Source organism: Salmo trutta, chromosome 33, assembly GCF_901001165.1.
Source record: "Salmo trutta chromosome 33, fSalTru1.1, whole genome shotgun sequence".
In the NCBI taxonomy this organism is placed as follows: Eukaryota; Metazoa; Chordata; class Actinopteri; order Salmoniformes; family Salmonidae; genus Salmo; species Salmo trutta.
In genome coordinates this window covers 22,986,598-23,007,248 of record NC_042989.1, presented here as the reverse complement: position 1 = coordinate 23,007,248, position 20,651 = coordinate 22,986,598, and the positions used below count along the sequence as shown (strand labels likewise).

Sequence of the window (20,651 nt, the reverse complement as noted above, 5' to 3'; positions counted from 1 at the left end):
TCAAAATAAAATCTAATTGTAAACGGAATAATTCACATCATCAAACTTAAATTCAGTGTCACACTAGTTTAGTGAAGTTTCCTTCCAGCCCCTTCACCAAGTAAAATAATGTATTTGTCACGTCGTTCGTAGGATGAAGCGGGCCAAAGTGCGGGCCAAAGTGCAGCGTGATTATCGTTCCACATTTTCTTTATTAAACTGTGAAACTATGCAATACATACAAATAAACTGAATGAACAACAAACCGTGATGAAGCGTTACAACATACACTTACTCAAAATCAATCTCCCACAAACCCAGGTAGGAAAAACACCTACTTAAGTATGATCTCCAATTAGAGACAACGATGACCAGCTGCCTCTAATTGGAGATGATCCCAAACAAAGCCCAACATAGAAATACAAAACTAGAACATAACAACATAGAAAATCGAAACTAGAAAAAAAACCTGTCACGCCCTGACCCACTCTACCATAGAAAATAACAGCTTTCTATGGTCAGGATGTGACAGTATTTTTTGTATTGTTGGGCTCATTTGCTGTATCTGCATTACATCTCTTCAAGAGCATAGTGAGAGTACAGGTAGGGTAGAGCAGTTACTGGTCAGGGCCATGGTATAGAGGGGTCACCTCCACCAGTCACACAACAGGAGAGGAACAATAGGAACCAACACAATGGACAAGAGACGATATACCCTGGAGCCACCAGAGGTCAAACGCTACTTGGTCAAAGGAGGCGGGTTTACCAAATGGTCAGAGGTGAGTTGACTGTTCTTATAGTGCAGCAAAGTCCTGGAGAAAATATTCAGTTGAAAACAAGTTAATTAGTTCACTTTGAAGAAGAATCAGAGAAAGCTCTTTCTGAAATACATAATATGACATTTACACGACTCCATTAATGTAAAACATCCATTGCAATTTACAAAGTGTTGCCTCTATAAATAATACAACTTGTCTGTCTTCAAGACCAATAGCCATAGTTCTGTGGCAAAGTAATTTGTGTAGAAGTTTGCAATATCTCCAAATGTCATTCTCTAATATCAGGAGTCAACCAAGACTGTGCCTGTCACCATGAAGATGGACCCTAAGGGCTAGTACAACCAGAAATGACTTGGAAATAATTGGTTTACAGTGAGTAAATACTGCCACATTATATTATCTGCCTGGTTGTTTAGTTGAACAGTTTAGATCCTTATGTGTTGAATCCAGACCAATAGAAATTTGTCCTGGCAGCTGTGCTGGCTGCTTCAGACTCCACAGCTCTGGAATGGGGTCCGTCAGGATGTGGGATGACTCAGCACCCCAACCACTGTTACCACAATGTATGTTAACAAATGTGAATTGGATCTAGTTGTGAGATGGTTCAAAGCTCTGCATTGCGCGTCACAGTCCCAGCAGCCTCGTGAATTGTATTGATCACAGCTGATGTGGGTTTTACCAGCCTGCTGTTGCACTGCACAATGTTCACTGGGCTGACAGCTGCTTCTTTCTCTCTCTCTACTGTAGTGCTCTCTCTTTTGCTCTTTTGCTTTCTACCTCTCTCCGTCTCGCTCCTCTCACAGCACCTTCTGTTCTGCAGTAGATCAGTCTGTTAACAATGTGTTCCATACAGAGGATTCAGGCAAGTAGTAGAAAGCATAATTCAATTTACTATGGGTGCTGCAGATGCCTACCTGTTCATACAATCATAAAATACTAATTGTTTTATCATAGTCATTGGCTTGGGGTTTTATAATTCCCCATTTCTAGTAGACGGAGTTCCTGGATGTTGAGAACATATTAGGAAAATATACAAAACTTTCTTAAGTGATTACCATTGTCTAAGTGGTGTACAGCTTCCACTGCTGCGTGATCCACTCAATAAAGCCAGTCTATCTGCTTTCCTGTCAAAACCTCTAAAGTGTGTGTTGTGTAACTGAGAGGGAATTTGTATTGCAAAAGCAGCAATAAATGCAATGCAAGTGCACACACGCTGGCCACACACAGTGTTGGTGATGTGATTGCAGCTAAAGCGAGAGAGCCCAGCTTTGTGATTTCTATGCAGCAGCTCAAGCTGTAGAGATGATTGAGTTTGACAGTTTGAACCTCTCCCACTGCTTGCACCCACCCTGAGCTGTCTCCATAGAGAGTGTCAGTGTGCAGCCATTTACTCCCTACGACTGAGGGAGGTCACAGCTATTCCCTGGGGAATAAACAACATCATCCCTATAACTGGTCATCCCTATCCTCTGTTCTGCTTTCAAAGAGATCAGTTGCTCCTCTATAAGCCACGGATACTGTATCAAAACAAACACTTGATCTGTTGAAGATGTAGTAGATCCCCAGTCTCTTATTTTTCTCTGCTCAAGTCTGGTCAGGCTTGAGTTCCCAGGCGTCATGTGTATGGAAAACAGACATCAGGACGTAGCAGGCCTCATTTCCCCCTCTCCAAACATACATAGAGACGTACAGGATAGTAGAGGATGACAGGGAATACAAGAGAAACTACTTTTTTTACTGTGTGAAAGAAAGAGATCATAAAAACACAAACGAAATGCTTTGCCTACACAATAATCATCATTGTGATAACATAGGAATTACTTTTGGTCACTCATATTTGTTTTATTAATGTCTGTCCGTTGTCATCAACAGCAACCTAAAGTCAGGAATGTGTTCAGCCTGAATTTTCCAAACAGCGACCATCTAGTCAAAACCCTGACTGTTGTCACAGGCCCTGACATGGTGAATTTGACTTACCACAGCTTCTTTGCTTACAAGGAGAATGTGATACAGGTAATACACAACACAATCCTTACGCCATTACATATTTTCATCACAGCAACATGACATAACCAGAGCTCATTCTGCACATACTGTATGTAGCATAACTTCAAATCATGAAGTGTCCTAAACATGCATCGATAGGTATGTAAACGTCTAGAGCACATTTGCTTATCAGCATCACCTAACCACCAACATTTGTTTATATTAGTTGCCAGATTCCAAACTGGCTCTACAGCACTAACCTTGCCTCAGGTCAACCACTAATACGAGCCTTCATTTCCACCACAAAGCAGCCTCTGTCCTTGCACTCTTTATGAGTTTACGACTACAATATCCAGTTTTAATGAACTCTAATGAAAATAACAATTGGTTCTCTTCCTGAGGCACTGTGACTGATCATTTCTATGCCCTCTAGTGGTCAAAAACCAAACAGTTATTATCATGACAAGTAGTACATCCAGACAGATATTTCATGCGGTTGTGGTCTGATGTTATAGAACTGGGCTGCTGATATCCTGTCTATTGCTTACAACCCATCGAGGAACAATGCATGTCTTCATGGAGAAAATGTGAGTGGACAAGGACCGGTCTCTCTTTATGTTGAATGTAAAAATGAAATGTAATAAAATGATGAACCTCTCCATCCTAGGTATGTCCGCATCTCCCTTCAGACCAATAAGGATGTTAAGATCCCTGTCAAAAAGTGAGTCACAGACAATTTTGTTGAATTTTTTGAACAGCTCCCACAACAGTTCAACATATTCAATCAATTTAAACTAGATTCATGCGTTGTCTTTATTTTCATCTTCAGTATTTACAAGATGTTTCTAGCCGATAAGAAGAGGGTGGAGAGTGCCCTGGCTTCAGCACACCTCCCCACAATTCTGAGTTTTGCATCTGTATAGGGCGGCAGGTAGCCTTGTGGTTAAGAGCATTGGGCTGTAATAGCAATGTTGCTGGTTCGAATCCCCAAGCAGACTAGGTGAAAAATCTGTGCTCTGAACAAGGCACTTAACCCTAGTTGCTCTGGGGAAGAGTGTCTACTAAATGACAAAAACATGTAGTTCCAGTACTTATAGTCCTTTCTGAATGTGTATCATGAATTATTTCCAGTGGAATGTAATAATGTGAGAGGTAAATTGTGTTCTCTCAGGGTGACACTATGAAGCTGGACATCTTCCCTGAAGCTGCTTTCAAGCTCTTCCTGATGAGTCTTTGCCCCTGGCCTGAGATATATGAGATATTCACATCCTAGTAAGTGAAATTCGAAATTGACCGAGCGGTGTGATTCTTACTAATTAGAGAATAAAGGCATGAGGCGATGCCAGGTGTAATTGTCATTATGTTCCCCTCAACAGTTGTTCGGTTGGAGGGTCCAGCTCATGCAGTGGTTCCCTGGCTCAGGGTTTGGCGTGGTCAACGAGAAGCAGCGTGACCCCCGCCTCACTGAGGAGCTCTTCTCCCGTATTGGACCTGACCAGGTGAAGGCCCTCATCGAAAAGTATGAGCCCTGCTCCTCCAACGCCAACAGACGAGAGATACACATAGATGCAGTCTGATTACTACAGACAGGACAGGAGAACTAACCGATCATCATTGACTGATCTTTATTACAAATCATTGCTGTATTTTCAATCCAGTGTTTTATAGAAGAGAGATGTGTAACACTGCTATAATGTGCATGTGTCTTATTCTACAGGTCAGCTGTTCTATCTGACATCTGTGGTCATACTGGACAAACTGGCCAAGTGTCAGGACATGAGCCAACCGCTGCCACATTGCCTAATCAAGTCCAACACCTACCTGACAGGTCAGACGAGAACTGCCTTTAGACCTGATACCACACATTTCAACACGGCTATGGTAAACAAGGTTTATCAAAGTCTACTCAGAGCTATAAAAATGGAAAGGCATTTTCTTGTCAGTAAATGTGAGCACAGAGATAGTAATAGAAGCAATAGAAAGTCTATGGATGAATGATAATTTATACAATCCTTTTTGGGTTATTTCATTAATTAAAATGACTGGAAATTGTATAGACTGTTGCTTATGCCTTTGAGTGTCTCTAGAGTGTAATGGAACATATTTCCCCGTGATCCCGCCACAGCGGGACATTTTTCCGGCGTGTCGTCTCCGGAGATGTACTGCCAGTGTCTGCTGGCCGGCTGCCGTTGCCTGGAGCTGGACTGCTGGAAGGGAAAACCCCCGGATGAAGAACCCATCATCACCCACGGATTCACCATGACAACCGAGATCCTGTTCAAAGTCAGGTGTCAGTCAGTCCTCATCTCTCAGTGCCAGGCAGTGCAGTAGTGCTGTAGTAAACAAATTATTCACCCATTTTCAACGGAATATGCAACCTATGTTGGAGGATTCTAGCCCTAGTCCTAACACTTACCCTAATGCTATTTGGACCTTAATGCTAGAGAATAGTCCTATTGATCCGATATGGTGTGTGCCAACAAAAACAAAGCATCTAACTAATGTAGACCATTGACCCATTGTCGACCGCTCTTTGTAGTCCCCATAAACACATCCCTCATTCATTAAGACTCACAGACAACAGAGATAGTGTGTTACTAATGATAGAGAGTGTTACAACCGTAGTCCAGACACCAGTGCCTACAGAAACAGTGTACCAGGAAGTGGCCCCTGCTTTACATCTCACAGTGACAGCTTCCTTTGTGGCTCTGCCAGCAGGTGTCCATTGAGACACAATACAGAGTGTCATATTGAGCCTGGGCACTGGAGCATGTGTGCAGCACAGCAGCCTCTCCACTCCACTCCACACCACACCACACATCCCATGGCCCCTTCACTCAACACTGCCATTTAAGGGCACCCAGAGCTTCACTATAATTGGTACACAGACCAAACCAAACGCCTCAGCATAGTTTACTGTCACGCACTGATTTCCTCCAGGCTTGATGATGTTTGGTCTGCCTCCAGCTCATTTAGGGAGTGAACGTTATTTATAATAAGGATTACATGGAGAAAATCGGACCTCTTTGAATTGAAAATGGATGGCCCTCCCTTCAGCAAAATATATTTGTAAAAAACAGGTGATCCTCCCTGATACCCAAAATAATAATTAAAAGATAAAGTGGAAACAGAGAACATGTCTACCGTTTACCTTCACTTCTTGGACAGACCAGAGCCTGGATATGCAGTTTTAGAAACTGTTCTTCATCCTGTCAGCATTACATGGCAACGCAGGGATTTTGATAGCGGGCCATAAACATATTATGCAAATCTATGTCATTTTACACATATTAGCAGAATATTTTTTAATACCACACAAATCACTGACATTTCAGGCTAAGAATGGACAGAGAGATAGGCCTATGTGTTCATCTTATCATATTTCTCTAGTGCCAGTGTGTCTTGTTTGCAACGAATCTGTCACGCCTGTTCCCGCTCTCCCCCCATGGCGCTCGAGGGCGCCAGGCTCCCCAGCATTACGCACTCCTGCCACCATCATTACGCACACCTGCCTTCCCCCGTCACGCGCATCAGAGATTATTAGACTCACCTGGACTCAATCACCTCTGTCATTACCTCCCCTATATCTGTCTGTTCCTCTGCTCTGTTCCCCACTTCAGCACTGATTGTCATATGTTCTTGTTTACCCGTGTGTTGACGCTGTTCCTGTCTTGTTCCATGTCTGTTTCCGATTAAATGTTTGACTCCCCGTATTTGCTTCCCGACTCTCAGCACACTCGTTACAGAAACTGTCCCTGTTTGCAATGAGAGAAGGTCACAAGTGTTTCCTTAAAAGCTGTCTGGGTTTTAAAATCTTCTATTGTACAGAAAGTGAATAGCTTAATCAATTGATAGTGACAGAATTAGATTACTTCCCAAGCAAAGTAAATGTTTTGTCTCCCAGGCTATAGGTTGTAGCTCAGCCTCTGAATGTCAAAGAAACAAAATAACGATATCCTCATATGCATTGGAGTCACATCTTTCCCCGGTATTTTACAGCTTGTTTCTAGCATTGCTGACCAAAGTGCTGTTATAGATCACTTTATATAATCGGATCCGTTTTATTTTCCTCAAAATCTTAAGTTTACAAGGGGTAGGCCTGTGCTTTTTGCCATTTTCTTTAATAGAAGGTAGGCCTATGGCATACCCTTTCATACCCCCTCAATTTGAGTCTTGGTATGACTGACAAGGAAGTAGGCTATTTAAAGAGTGCATGGTGGGTGAAGGAATTGACCGACAAATCAATGGCTATAGCAGCATATAGCCTAATTTTGTCTGTCAAACAGGTAGGCCTACTGTCACGTATACTCCCTCTCCGGCCTCTAGGTCATCAGGCTGCTGATTATCCCACACACCTGTCACCATCATCTCACACACCAGTGCCTCATGACACTCACCTGGACTCCATCACCTCCTTGATTATCTTCCCTATATCTGTCACTCCCCTTGGTTCTTTCCTCAGGTGTTATTGACTCTGTTTTCATGTCGGTGCTCTGTTTGTGTTTCGTGTTCATTGTTTCTTTTATTTATTAAAACACTCACTCCCTGAACTTTCTTCCTGACTCTCAGCGCACTCGTTACCCCTACCTCTTATTTCTTAAATAGGAAGAAATAGGCTCCAACACAAAGCCCTTTCGTTGTTAGTAAGTAATTCAAATAAAGACCTTGAAATGAATTATGCCTACTCGGATTTGGCTACTTTCAGCACCATGAGCTGTCCATTTCCAATTGATTGTGTCACGGCTTACTCAAATCTGTCTTATTGTGTGGTCAATAGCTCTAGTAAATAGGCCCACATCATGGGCAAGAAACATTATTGTTTTTAATCAAATCAATTATAGTAGTATTATAGTAGTAACAAGCTATCAAAGTTGACCTCTGGTCCTCCTTCTCATCTTCACGCTCTCCTTCTCAAACTGACCAGAAAATAGGCTATAGGCTAGTAGGGAATTAGGGAAAATAGGGAATTTTTTGGACTAGGCCAAGTCCCAAATTATTTCCGGAAGAAGTCTTTGAATCTCTTCCTGAAATGCCTCCGTAGGTCTACACAGCACAGCCATTGGTTAGGCAGCACACACAAGCATTTTTGATCAGCAAGAGCAGAGCAGGGCTCAGGGTTGGAATATCCATTGCAGTGTGTACTGAGCCTAGTTTTATTTACACCATCCCAGCAGCTATCGTAGAAAATGTACTTTGCTCTGTGCTTTTCCAAGCATGCACTTCATAGCCTATAGGCTCACTTGATATTGTGCGCCCAGCAGATAATCAGAGATGAGGGGTGGCATCGGGCACACATCAATATATAGGCTTATAAGCAATTATAAAACACAGAGAAATACTGAAATGTCATAACTTACAAATTACATGACCTTCCCTTGGACTAGATTGAAAAAACACTACACCCTCTCTTTGACTGAAGTTGAAAAAGCATGTCCCTCCCCCATTTTCCTCCAGGTACCCATTATGTACATTTCAATCCATCCCTTAGTTAGGTCTGATAGAGTTGTGTTGATACTGCCAGTCATGCTGTGTCTCCTTAGCATGTCCCAGAGTCCAGTAGATGATTGGCCCTGATTGGTCTGACTTTCTGTTTGTCTGCGTGACAGGATCCTCTCCTTAGATAACCATGTAGACTCGTAAGCCATGACATTTCACTCTTCTTTTCAGATGAAAAACATGGTTTGACTTTAGCCATACCAAAAGCAGCTACTATCACAAACACTTATTTGTATGCTATTCATAATATGATCCCACGTTGGTTCAACATCATTTCATTGAAATGACGAGGAAACAACGTTGATTCAACCAGTGTGTGTCCAGTGGGATGTGACTATTTATATAATATGATTGAGCCTGTAACCTGCATGTAGAGTTTAAGGGATCATTACCTAACCTATATTGTGTTTTCAAGGGTGAAGCAGCAGGAGATAATGGCTAACTATTTTAAAAGCATATTTGGAGATATGCTGCCAACGGATCCTCTGGACAAGTACCCTGTGAGTGGGACTGTCTGTCAGGAACTGACAGGTCCCTTTGTCTCAGTCATATATACCTTCATAGACAAGCCAGGTCTCCCATTACATTTAGTCTTAAAAATACTGTACCTGAGCAGTTCAGATGGTCTATGGCCACAGTTTTAAGGCGTATGAATTTAATCTAACATCGTCAGATTATTCTTAATTTCCCAGTGCAGTCACGCTTGGTTTGTGTGCTTATGAAGAAGAAATGAGGCAGAACTTTCACCCTCACCACGTTTTCCTGTTTCACATTACTTTACCCATATGGGCCTCTGTAGCCTTCTAAACTCATTGCTGTGTAAAGCCATGTGTGTGCATGTGTTGTCTCCCTCCCTGAAGTGTGTTTTCTCCCCTGTGTGTGGGTGACTCAGCAGCTGAAGCCAGGTCTGCAGATCCCCAGTCCAGAGGAGCTTATGGGGAAGATCCTGATCAAGAACAAGAATGTCAGCCATGAGAAGCCCAGCCAGGCCAGCCCCAAGGAGACAGCAGGATCAGAGCAGCCCATAGCACATTTACATTTTTACATTTTAGTCATTTAGCAGACGCTCTTATCCAGAGCGACTTACATTTCATACATTTTTTTTCTGGGCTGGCCCCCCGTGGGAATCAAACCCACAACCCTGGCATTGCAAACACCATGCTCTACCAACTGAGCTACAGGGAAGGCTGTAGCTCAGTTGGTAGAGTCACAGTTAGCACTGACCAGGAGCCCAACCAGGAAGGGCCCGCTAACCCCGAGGGCCAGTGTGTGACTGGAGTGTAATAGTGGACACAAACTAAACCAAATGACATTGTATTGTGGTTGTACTGTGCTTGTTATACAGATGATGTTGCAGTCACATTGTTGTAGTGAGTTTAGAGGCTGTATGTGTCTTATGGGGGAGGTGTTTGAAAATAAGGGAGAGCCGCACACTCTAGGAGCTCAGAACGCAAAAATGTAATATATATAGTCTAAAATGAATCATGATCGTATGCTATCCATTCGTTTTTTTATATGCTGTTCTTTGTATGCCATTTTTATATTTGAGAATTAACCAATGATATTAGGCCACACTTGGCCATGATTACAGACACCTGTGTGTCTTTTGACACTATATAAATGAGTCATCTCGCAGTGTTTGTGATCATACCCTGATGAAGACAGCTTGGCTGTCGAAATGTTGGATATTACATTTTTGCATCTGAGCTCCTAGAGTGTGCGGCTCTCCCTTATTTTCAAGTTTTCTACTCCATTAGCCAGCACCTCGCCTTAATAGGTGTGCGTTTCTTTTTCTTCTAGATTATGGGGGAGGTGACCATGACCAGGGAGGAGGTGACCATGATCGATGACTACGAAGAACAGCAGGAGGACGAGGACCGAGATGAGGAGAAGAGGAAGAACTCTGATAAGGTAGAGAAAGAGGATGGTTCTATGCCTCTTTCTATGTCACTAGATCTTTCAGACAGGAGGTTAATTTATGTATATCCTTCTATAGGGCACAGCGGGACAGGAAGTGAGAGCATATGAGATGTCTGCCATTGTCAATTACATCCAACCCACCAAATTAATTTATTTGGATAACTCCAGAAGTGACTGGAAATTTGCTGATGTTAAGTTGGGGCAGGAGTTAGATGAGGGTAACTTTTGCCTCTACAGAAATAGGAATGAGAGATGCAGTTTTTCTTAAAATAATAACGTCATATGATAAAAAAAAAACTTTACACAAAGTACATGATATAGAACCTGTTTATCTAGTTGTTGTTGCTGACAAACTAATATTCTGCATGATCCCTCTCATTATCCTGTGGACAGAGAAAAACAAGAGCTACCTCATCTCATCTTTTGTGGAGACCAAAGGGGAGAATATGATATCCAAGACTGCAGTGGAGTTTGTGGGGTATCCTTTTCTCAACTGTTACTTTAGCCCTGATTGAATTACCCTCAAATACGAACAAATCCTAATTATTTTCTGCCACACATTGTGAATGCGAAATCCCTTAACATGTCAATCCAGGTATAACAAGAGGCAGATGAGAATAATCTACCCTAAAGGAACCAGACTAGTCCAACTACAGCCCACAGCCCTTCTGGAATGCTGGCTGCCAGATGGTGGCACTCAACTGTCAAACTATGGGTAAAGCTACTGTATAACATCTATCTGGGATTAGGATTGTTTTATGGCTGATAAACTGGTGTAATAACTTATGATTGTTTCCATTATTATTAGTCATGATAAGGCACATTTGTATAGTTTCTTTATTGATGTTTAGTGTTTCTTATATTCACCACTGCAGGTCAGTGTTGCACTGTTTTGAGTTGCACATTGCTCTACTGCACATGCCACAAAAATGCAGATCCATCTCACATGAAAATGTTGTGCTGTATGCAGTAGTGAAGAAACATGAATGTGATTTTGAAATGTTCTGAAAATATGTTGTTGTTTTTTCTCCAGATTTCCCAATGCAGCACAACATGTCTTTATTTGAATTCAACAGAAGGACAGACTACCTCCTCAATCATGACCTCTTCTGCGGTAGTAAAAGAAGTTTGACCCCTACTGTGACAGGATCGACACCATCGTTGACAACACACTGACCATGAAGGCACGTAGTTATTATTATGTTAACTCCAATCTCAGAGAGAGCAGCAGACATCGACACTATTCAGTATTCTTGCTTCAGGCTTTTGTGCCAGGCATTTGAAACATCTCATAAAAAAGTTAAAGGACTAACATGTGAGTTCTAATGTAGTTATTGGACTGTTTAGTCATAATCAAACCACTCTGGATCATTATCCACGGTTCCACTTTGGAAGAGCTGATGCAGCTGGCTGTTTGTACCTGGGGGCTATTTTCCTCCCACTTGTTTTTCAGAGTAGCATACCCTCAGGCTTTCTCTCTCTCTCATCTCTCTCTTTCTGTGTGTGTGTTCATCTTGGTTGAATATGTCTGTCTGTTTTGTGATAGTCTACTGTAAGTGGACAGTCAATATGTATACAGGCCTGCTGTGTCTTTATGCAGTTCCCCATGTGTACTAAAAGGAATAAAAGTGAATATATTCAAATTGGCCCATAACTCCACCTATACAACATCATAGGCCTAGGACTATACATCCTTTAAGCAGGCTTTATACAGACATTTGGCAAGTCAATTCAAGGTTTTTCAGGGACATTTTCAAGCACTTAATTGTAATCTTCAAGGACCTCAATGTTATACAATAATATCATTTATATAATTGTACATATAGGGCCTAATATAGAACCCTCCCCCCAAAAAAGAATGCAAATAGTGTCAAACAAGTAGGCCATTACCAGTTTATGAATAAATATGTCTTTTTGGTCTTGCCAATGCATTGATATTCAAATGATTATTACATTCTAAAATATGTGAGAATAACGTGGACATTGCCTGACTAAATAGATTGGATGCATGCATGCTGATTTTTCTGTAGCCTATGTGGCCGACACAGAGACGCATAATAAACCCATGAATAGCGGTAGCATTCATCTCAACGTTTGAATCTCACCATTTGAATCTCACCATCACAGTTTTTATGATGAGAAAGTGACCAAAAACCAGGTTATTTTTTTAATGTAGTGATTTTTATGGAAAGCCAAGTTGAAGCCAACATCAGATGTTGTCATCCTCATAATAACCGAATGTGGTTTTACCGCAACAGAGTAGCGCAATACCCTTCAATTGAAGCGGTGGGAAACAAACGTAAATGCCCACATCTCTCACAAAAATGGATCAAAAATTTAATCACAGATAATTATATGGGAGCATGAGAACTTATACATTGACTACAATAATTACAAGAACATTTCAAGCACCAAATTGAGGACATTTTCAAGGTAGGCCTCTTCCAGTAGGCTGCTTAAATTTCTGAGCTCCAAGTTCAAGTAGTCGATATTCATTTTAAGTATCAAGGTCTTTAAGAATTTGATTTTGCAATGCATACATTATTTTAGATTTCTGTGCCTACAAACTGTTTTCACCCCATTACATAAAAAGACGGAAAATGTTACCTAGTTACACTGCACTTCTGAGATCTCTATACAAAAAACTGTCCGACAGCTAGATCCAGGATTCTTACAGGGTTCAAGTTCAATGACTAATTTAACTGATTCATACTTAACAACTTGCACTGCCATAAATGCAAGGACAGAAAATAAATGTTTTATGCCACACGATTGTGGACAAATCCATCAATACAGCAACCATGATAAAGGGTTAAACAGGTTGTAAATCAACTTGTAAATTTGATTGATTCTAGCTGTGATCCTCCCTTATATATTAAGGTAATGACATGAAAAAAATGGGAAGGTTATTATCAATGACTTATCAACAGTTGTAACAAGATGTCCAGTGTAGGAAATCCTCAATGTTAACCTAGTTTATAGAAAGACCCTTACCATAGGCCTACATGTGTTTCTAAAGGCGTTACAGTCATTTAACTGACTTGCCTAGTTAAAGGTTAAAGATAATTTTTAAATAAAAACAAATCATCAGTGGAGGCTGCTGAGGGGAGTACGGCTCATAATAATGGCTGGAACGGAGCAAATGGAATGGCACACAAAAATGCTAACCATGTGTTTCATTCCGCTCCAGGCATTACCACAAGCTCGTCTTCCCCAATTAAGGTACCACCAACCTCATGTGTATCATATATACTGCTCAAAAAAATAAAGGGAACACTGAAATAACACATCCTAGATCTGAATGAATGAAATAATCTTATTAAATACTTTTTTCTTTACATAGTTGAATGTGCTGACAACAAAATCACACAAAAATAATCAATGGAAATCCAATTGATCAACCCATAGAGGTCTGGATTTGGAGTCACACTCAAAATTAAAGTGGAAAACCACACTACAGGCTGATCCAACTTTGATGTAATGACCTTAAAACAAGTCAAAATGAGGCTCAGTAGTGTGTGTGGCCTCCATGTGCCTGTATGACCTCCCTACAACGCCTGGGCATGCTCCTGATGAGGTGGCGGATGGTCTCCTGAGGGATCTCCTCCCAGACCTGGACTAAAGCATCCGCCAACTCCTGGACAGTCTGTGGTGCAACGTGGCGTTGGTGGATGGAGCGAGACATGATGTCCCAGATGTGCTCAATTGGATTCAGGTCTGGGGAACGGGCGGGCCAGTCCATAGCATCAATGCCTTCCTCTTGCAGGAACTGCTGACACACTCCAGCCACATGAGGTCTAACATTGTCTTGCATTAGGAGGAATCCAGGGCCAACCGCACCAGCATATGGTCTCACAAGGGGTCTGAGGATCTCATCTCGGTACCTAATGGCAGTCAGGCTACCTCTGGCGAGCACATGGAGGGCTGTGCGGCCCCCCAAAGAAATGCCACCCCACACCATGACTGACCCACCGCCAACCGGTCATGCTGGAGGATGTTGCAGGCAGCAGAACGTTCTCCACGGCGTCTCCAGACTCTGTCACGTCTGTCACATGTGCTCAGTGTGAACCTGCTTTCATCTGTGAAGAGCACAGGGGGCGCCAGTGGCGAATTTGCCAATCTTGGTGTTCTCTGGCAAATGCCAAACGTCCTGCACGGTGTTGGGCTGTAAGCACAACCCCCACCTGTGGACGTCGGGGCCTCATACCACCCTCATGGAGTCTGTTTCTGACCGTTTGAGCAGACACATGCACATTTGTGGCCTGCTGGAGGTCATTTTGCAGGGCTCTGGCGGTGCTCCTCCTGCTACTCCTTGCACAAAGGCGGAGCTAGAAGTCCTGCTGCTGGGTTGTTGCCCTCCTACGGCCTCCTCCACGTCTCCTGATGTACTGGCCTGTCTCCTGGTAGCGCCTCCATGCTCTGGACACTACACAGCAAACCTTCTTGCCACAGCTCGCATTGATGTGCCATCCTGGATGAGCTGCACTACCTGTGCCACTTGTGTGGGTTGTAGACTCCGTCTCATGCTACCACTAGAGTGAAAGCACCGTCAGCATTCAAAAGTGACCAAAACATCAGCCAGGAAGCATAGGAACTGAGAAGTGGTCTGTGGTCACCACCTGCAGAACCACTCCTTTATTGGGGGTGTCTTGCTAATTGCCTATAATTTCCACCTGTTGTCTATTCCATTTGCACAACAGCATGTGAAATTTATTGTCAATCAGTGTTGCTTCCTAAGTGCAAAGTTTGATTTCACAGAAGTGTGATTGACTTGGAGTTACATTGTGTTGTTTAAGTGTTCCCTTTATTTTTTGAGCAGTGTATATCCGTTATCATAACTCCATCATAATTCCTTACAGATCTATTCAGGCCAGTTTCTGTCAGACACGAGTGTGAAGACAGGCGTGTAAGAAGTACCCGACCAAGTGGTATCCCATAGCGAACACCATTAACCCAGTGTGGAACGAGGAACCATTTGTTTTTGAGAAGATATACTCATTCAATTCGTTCAGCTATAATTTCTATAAGCTAACAATTTTGCCTTGTTGAATGCGTCAGAAGGGTCAAGCTTGTTGTTGTGTGGACAGATCCTGCTGCCTGACAGGGCCTCCCTCAGGATCGTGGTTCACGAGGAGGGCAGGAAGTTTCTGGGCCACAGGATCATTCTCACTGAGGCCCTTCAGTCAGGTCTGTATGATAACATGTTTCATTACCTTTCTCTTATACCTGTGAGGTAACACTGTTATTAATCTAGTAACACCACAGTATTAACATGGTGTTGTTACAGTGTTGAGTAATTACAGCTTTACTACACAGATATAAGAGCAACTTTATGTAGCGTTACAGCATTTCTATATGGGTTTAAACTGCACTTCTGCCCAGTCTTCCCGACAATGAGGCTGATTGAAGTAGACCTTGAGTCAGAAGGCTTCTGCCAGTGTCTGATTGATTCATGGGGTTTGTGCCCTGCAGGCTTCCAGCACATCTGTCTGCGCAGCGAGGGCAACATGCCGCTCACTCTGACAGCTCTCTTTGTGTACATCAAGGTCAAGGACTACATCCCTGCTGCTTTTGCAGGTACAGTACACTTTCAGTTTCTATTTTCAGGAAAGGTACAGAATAATTTGTATTCACATTTCAATTTTCACATTTCAATTCGGATGATTGTGTAGGTAGGACACCTATAGATGGTGTTTTAAGAGTCATTGATTTGAAACAAAATTTTCACTAGGGGACTGATTTCTTCTATACTGTCTTGTTCTGCCTCAGATCTCAAAGATGCCTTATTCAATCCAACAAAGAATTCTGAGAAGACAACAGAGGTAAATCAATTCCCAGACAGAGCTCATTGAAACACGTGAAAATGACATGTTTCACTCCTAAGGTTCTCCTTTCACAACAAAACATTTCCATAGTGAGATTGGCCTGGTTGGTTTTATGGTGTCTTTGTTAGGGATTTGATGGTCTTGTGCTCTGTCCCCACATTCATCAGCAGACTACGTCTCCCCCTATGAGATGCCCCTTGTCAACATAACACAGACTGTGGGAAAGGAGACTGCATTTGCAGAAACAGGTAAGAAGGCTGTTTCCTGTTGGGTAGGGCCAAGATTTCAATTCACTATACTAAAGCTTCCTCTCCAGTGAAGTAAGCTGATACTTCTACTAGTACCCAGGATATTCCACCTACTCCTGAAGAGGCCCCTTCAGAGCCTGAACCCAACATGGATTCAACGTCACCCCCAAACACTGTCAGTGTGGAGGATGAACCTGCCCCATTCATTCAGCCGTATGTTGTTGACCCCATCCAGAGTGTTGAGAAGTTTCCAGAGCCTGAGGCCCTCCCTAAGGTTGACCCAGTGGCTGAACCAGCCACAGAGTTGACTCCTGACCCCAAGGTTGACTCCACTACCTGTTCAGCTTCCAACAGTCATGTCGAACCCACCCCAAATGTTGATTCCACCCTAGATGTTTCACCCGATGTCGTCCCTACCCCTGATCCAGATGTTGAATCCACCACAGGAGGTTGGTGGCACCTTAATTGGGGAGAACGGGCTTGTGGTAATGACTAGAGTGGAGTCAGTGGAATGGTGTATGATGCCATTCCATTATTTCCATTCCGGCCATTATTATGAGCCGTTCTCCCCTCAGCAGCCTCCACTGGAATCCACTCCTGTTGTGGCTCCTGACCCTCCATCTGAGCCCAGCTCATCTGATCCTGCACATGAGGACTCCACTCCGGTAGATGCCAATGACGGTAACACCAGTGACTCTTCTGTGTTGTAAAAAGGAAGCACATCAGTGGCGGTTGGTGAATTTAAGATGAGGGAGGATGTTTTTTTTTCATGAGGATTACTGATTCAGAGGGGTTGGGTTAAATGCGGAAGATACATTTCAGTTGAATGCATTCAGTTGTACATCTGACTAGGTATCCCCCTGTCCCTTATTTATATTACAGCATATTGGATGACTGTCATTCATATTCCATTCACCCAGCTCAATGTAACATTGATAAGTTTAGACTACTACATGATAATCTAATTATCCCTATACCCATCATGGGATTGCTACAACCTAGCCTATGAATGAAAGTTTACAACATATGTGTACAGGTTGATAGAAATTTGAGCAATCAAGTTGATTGATCTTAACACATTCAATAACGCCTTTCACACTCTTGCCTGCATCTAGCTGACCTAGGGTGTAATCATTAGTCCAACAGTTGCAAACAAGAGTTCATGTATGTTTATTCTCTTTTCGTTCAGCTTGCTTACATTTAAGAAACGTTTTTCAACAGAATCGGCAGAATGAATACACCCCTGCTCACACACAAGCACAGTTCACTTTCATACCAACCACATATAAACAGCATGATCCCTTTGATCGTATAATTCCTCTCACCTGTTCCCTTCGCTTGTGGACTTCAGTTCACAACACATCAGCTGTCTGTGACCAGGCAAAAAAAACTTTCCAAGCCAAACCTTCAAATCATAACCGCTACATACAGCCTATATCGTTGTCATCATATTAGCTAACGCCATAATCAACATAGCAACTAAAACGTTAGTAAATCCACTACAATCATGCAGTACAAAGTACAGTCAGCAAGTAGTTTAGCAGTTACACCGGCGGGTCCCGGTGGCAATAAATTAATAAAACCTGTCACATGTGCTCCCTCTCCGGCCTCTAGGTCACCAGGCTGCTCGTTATGGCACACACCTGTCACCATCGTTATGCGCACCTGCGCGTCATCGGACTCACCTGGACTCCATCACTTCCCTGATTACCTTCCCTATATATGTCACTCCCTTTGGTTCCTTCCCCAGGCGTTATTGTTTCTGTGTCATGTCTGTGGTTTGTTCGTGTTTGTTATTTTGTTGTGTTTTTTTATTAATACACTCACTCAATGAACTTGCTTCCCAACTCTCAGCGCGCATCATTACAGAATAACGCCTCACCTAAGGGAATGACATCGGGTCCGGGAGTTGCTGCAGGCTCTCATGCCCTGCCTCCGCCGGTTCGTCAGGCTCTCATGCCTCAGCCGGATCTCCAGGTTCCCCTGCCACAGCCGGCTTGTCGGGCTTTCATTGGCTCGTCAGGCCTCAGCCGGATCACCAGGCTCCCCTGCCTGTCAGGTTCCCACACCCCAGCCGGCGACAGATTCCCACGCGTCAGCAGGGTGACTGGGCCGCTCCTGATCCCTGGGATTGTCCCTTTGTTTGGCGTCCTGCAGCTGGAGCCGAACGCGCCAGGGAGGAGGTACCATCACATATGGCGCTCTCCAGCGCTCTAGCCGGACTGACTGGTTGGTGCTCCCGCGTCTCAGCCGGACTGACTGGTTTCCCACGCCTCAGCAGAGGTGACCGGTCCGCTCCTGATCCCCAGGATCGTGAAAGTGGAAGGCGTCCTGCGGCAGAGCCGCGCGTCGGGGAGGGGGTACTGTCACGTGTGCTCCCTTTCTGGCCTCTAAGTCACCAGGCTGCTCAATATGACACTCACCTGTCACCATCGTTACCCGCACATGTGCGTCATCAGACTCCATCACTTCCCTGATTACCTTCCCTGTATATTCTTTTTTATACCTTTCAGAGCGTGACACTTATTTTGTATTATGTTGTGTTTATTTATTAAAACACTCACGCCCTGAACTTGCTTCCCGACTCTCAGCATGCATCATTACAAAACCAAAAGCTTACCTTGACTTGGAAGAGTTCCGATGTTGGAAAGCCATAGCCAGCTAGCTAACTTAGCATCCCTCTCTGTTTGAGCCGGGTGTTTGAGTAGGCTAAACTAGCTAGCTGCATTCGCATACTATGAAATCTCTCTCTGTCTCTCTTTCTTCTCCTTTAAATGAATTTGTTCAAAACTGTTCAACTATTGTCTTTCTCTCTCTTTGAGTCAACTACTCACCACATTTTATGCACTGCAATGCTAGCTAGCTGTAGCTTATGCTTTTAGTACTAGATTAATTATCTGATCCTTTGATTGGGTGGACAACATGTCAGTTCATAATGCAAGATCTGATAGGTTGGAGGACGTCCTAATTACTTTGTAAGCCTATGGAAGGGAGTGAGAACCACGCGCCTCCTAGACTTTGTATTGAAGTCAATGTACCCAGATGAGGCCAGACACTAGCTGTCCTCCAGCTACACCATGGTACTACCCTACACAGTGCTGTTGAGGCTACTGTAGACCTTCATTGCAAAACAGTGTGTTTAATCAATTATTTGGTCATGTGAATATATGTATATAGAATAGTTTTATCTAAAAAGGATAACTTTTTAATGTTTCACTATTTTTATTTTCATGAAATTCACTAAGGAGGATGCTCTGAGGAGCCTCCTCTGAAATACATATATCAAATATGTCCTCTTTCAGAGCTGTCCACTGTGAGGACATGAAGGAACTGGAGAAGAAGTTCCAGAAGAAAGGAGAGGAGCTCATCCAAAAATACAGCGACTCATTCAAAGCGCTCAAGAAGAACACCATGAAGAAAAAATATTAATGGAATACACTCCTAGATGTTTTTAAGCCCTCTGTAGTTAAAGTTTTCTGACTTAACAAATTCATGTTTTATTTTAATCTCATCCACTAGGGGTGGTGGCAGACACACAGAATTTATTAATGTTGTTTTTCTCTAGGCCAGTTTAATTAACAACAGTTATATTTAGACTGATAATAATTAGCTTCAGGGAGATTTGGAATATTCCTCAGCTAATGTGTTTTTCTTGGTACTTAATGAAGGGATAAAAATATCCTCTAAATGTGTCTGCTAAATGACTAAAATGTAAGATATGTTTTTAACTAGAAACATTTATTGCTTGTGGAAGAACAATTCTAGGCTTGTACCCGGATGCTTTTGTTGAGTAATAGGGCCAGGAGTTTTACCCGACCATTTCCTGGTCAGGTTACATTATCAGGAAAACCTCCTGGCCCTAGGATTGTACTTTAAATCAGCATACTGCTGCTAGGATGAAGTAACAGACCTCTATGTGAGGCAGTGATGTGGAGGCCTGATAACGCCCCCGGAGCCGCTGATAGAGCCCCGTGAGTTTACAACGATCATCCCATATAATTAGAAAATAGAATACTAGAATGGGTATGAACCTTCTTATGATGCGATAAAGGTCAGACATTTTGGTCCGGGAGTTGTTCATACATGGTTTGCCAGCGATGTGATAAGATATTGTGTAAAATAATGAATTTGAATAATGTATCTGCACTAGCTTTGTTAGCTAGCTAGCCAGACAGTTTTAGAGGAATGATTCCAATACTTATTCAAATGAACTGCCAACATTCCATTCAGACAATGCAGTCAATCCACAGCCATACACTGGCTGAAATCTGTTGATGATAGGACTTAGACAAGTTGTAAATGCAACAAGTACTGATATTGTAACATATAATAATAGCGCTTACAGCTTTCCAAGAAAACATACATTTTATGGTCTGTTTACATATATTTTAGAGGCTATTTATACAGAAATTTGGTAT

General features: G+C 42.8%; 1 pseudogene; it reads left to right on the top strand.

Annotated features, from left to right (window-relative positions):
• Positions 1-674: 674 nt before the first annotated feature.
• On the top strand, positions 675-19,662 carry LOC115172092 (1-phosphatidylinositol 4,5-bisphosphate phosphodiesterase beta-2-like; annotated as a pseudogene).
• Positions 19,663-20,651: the final 989 nt, after the last annotated feature.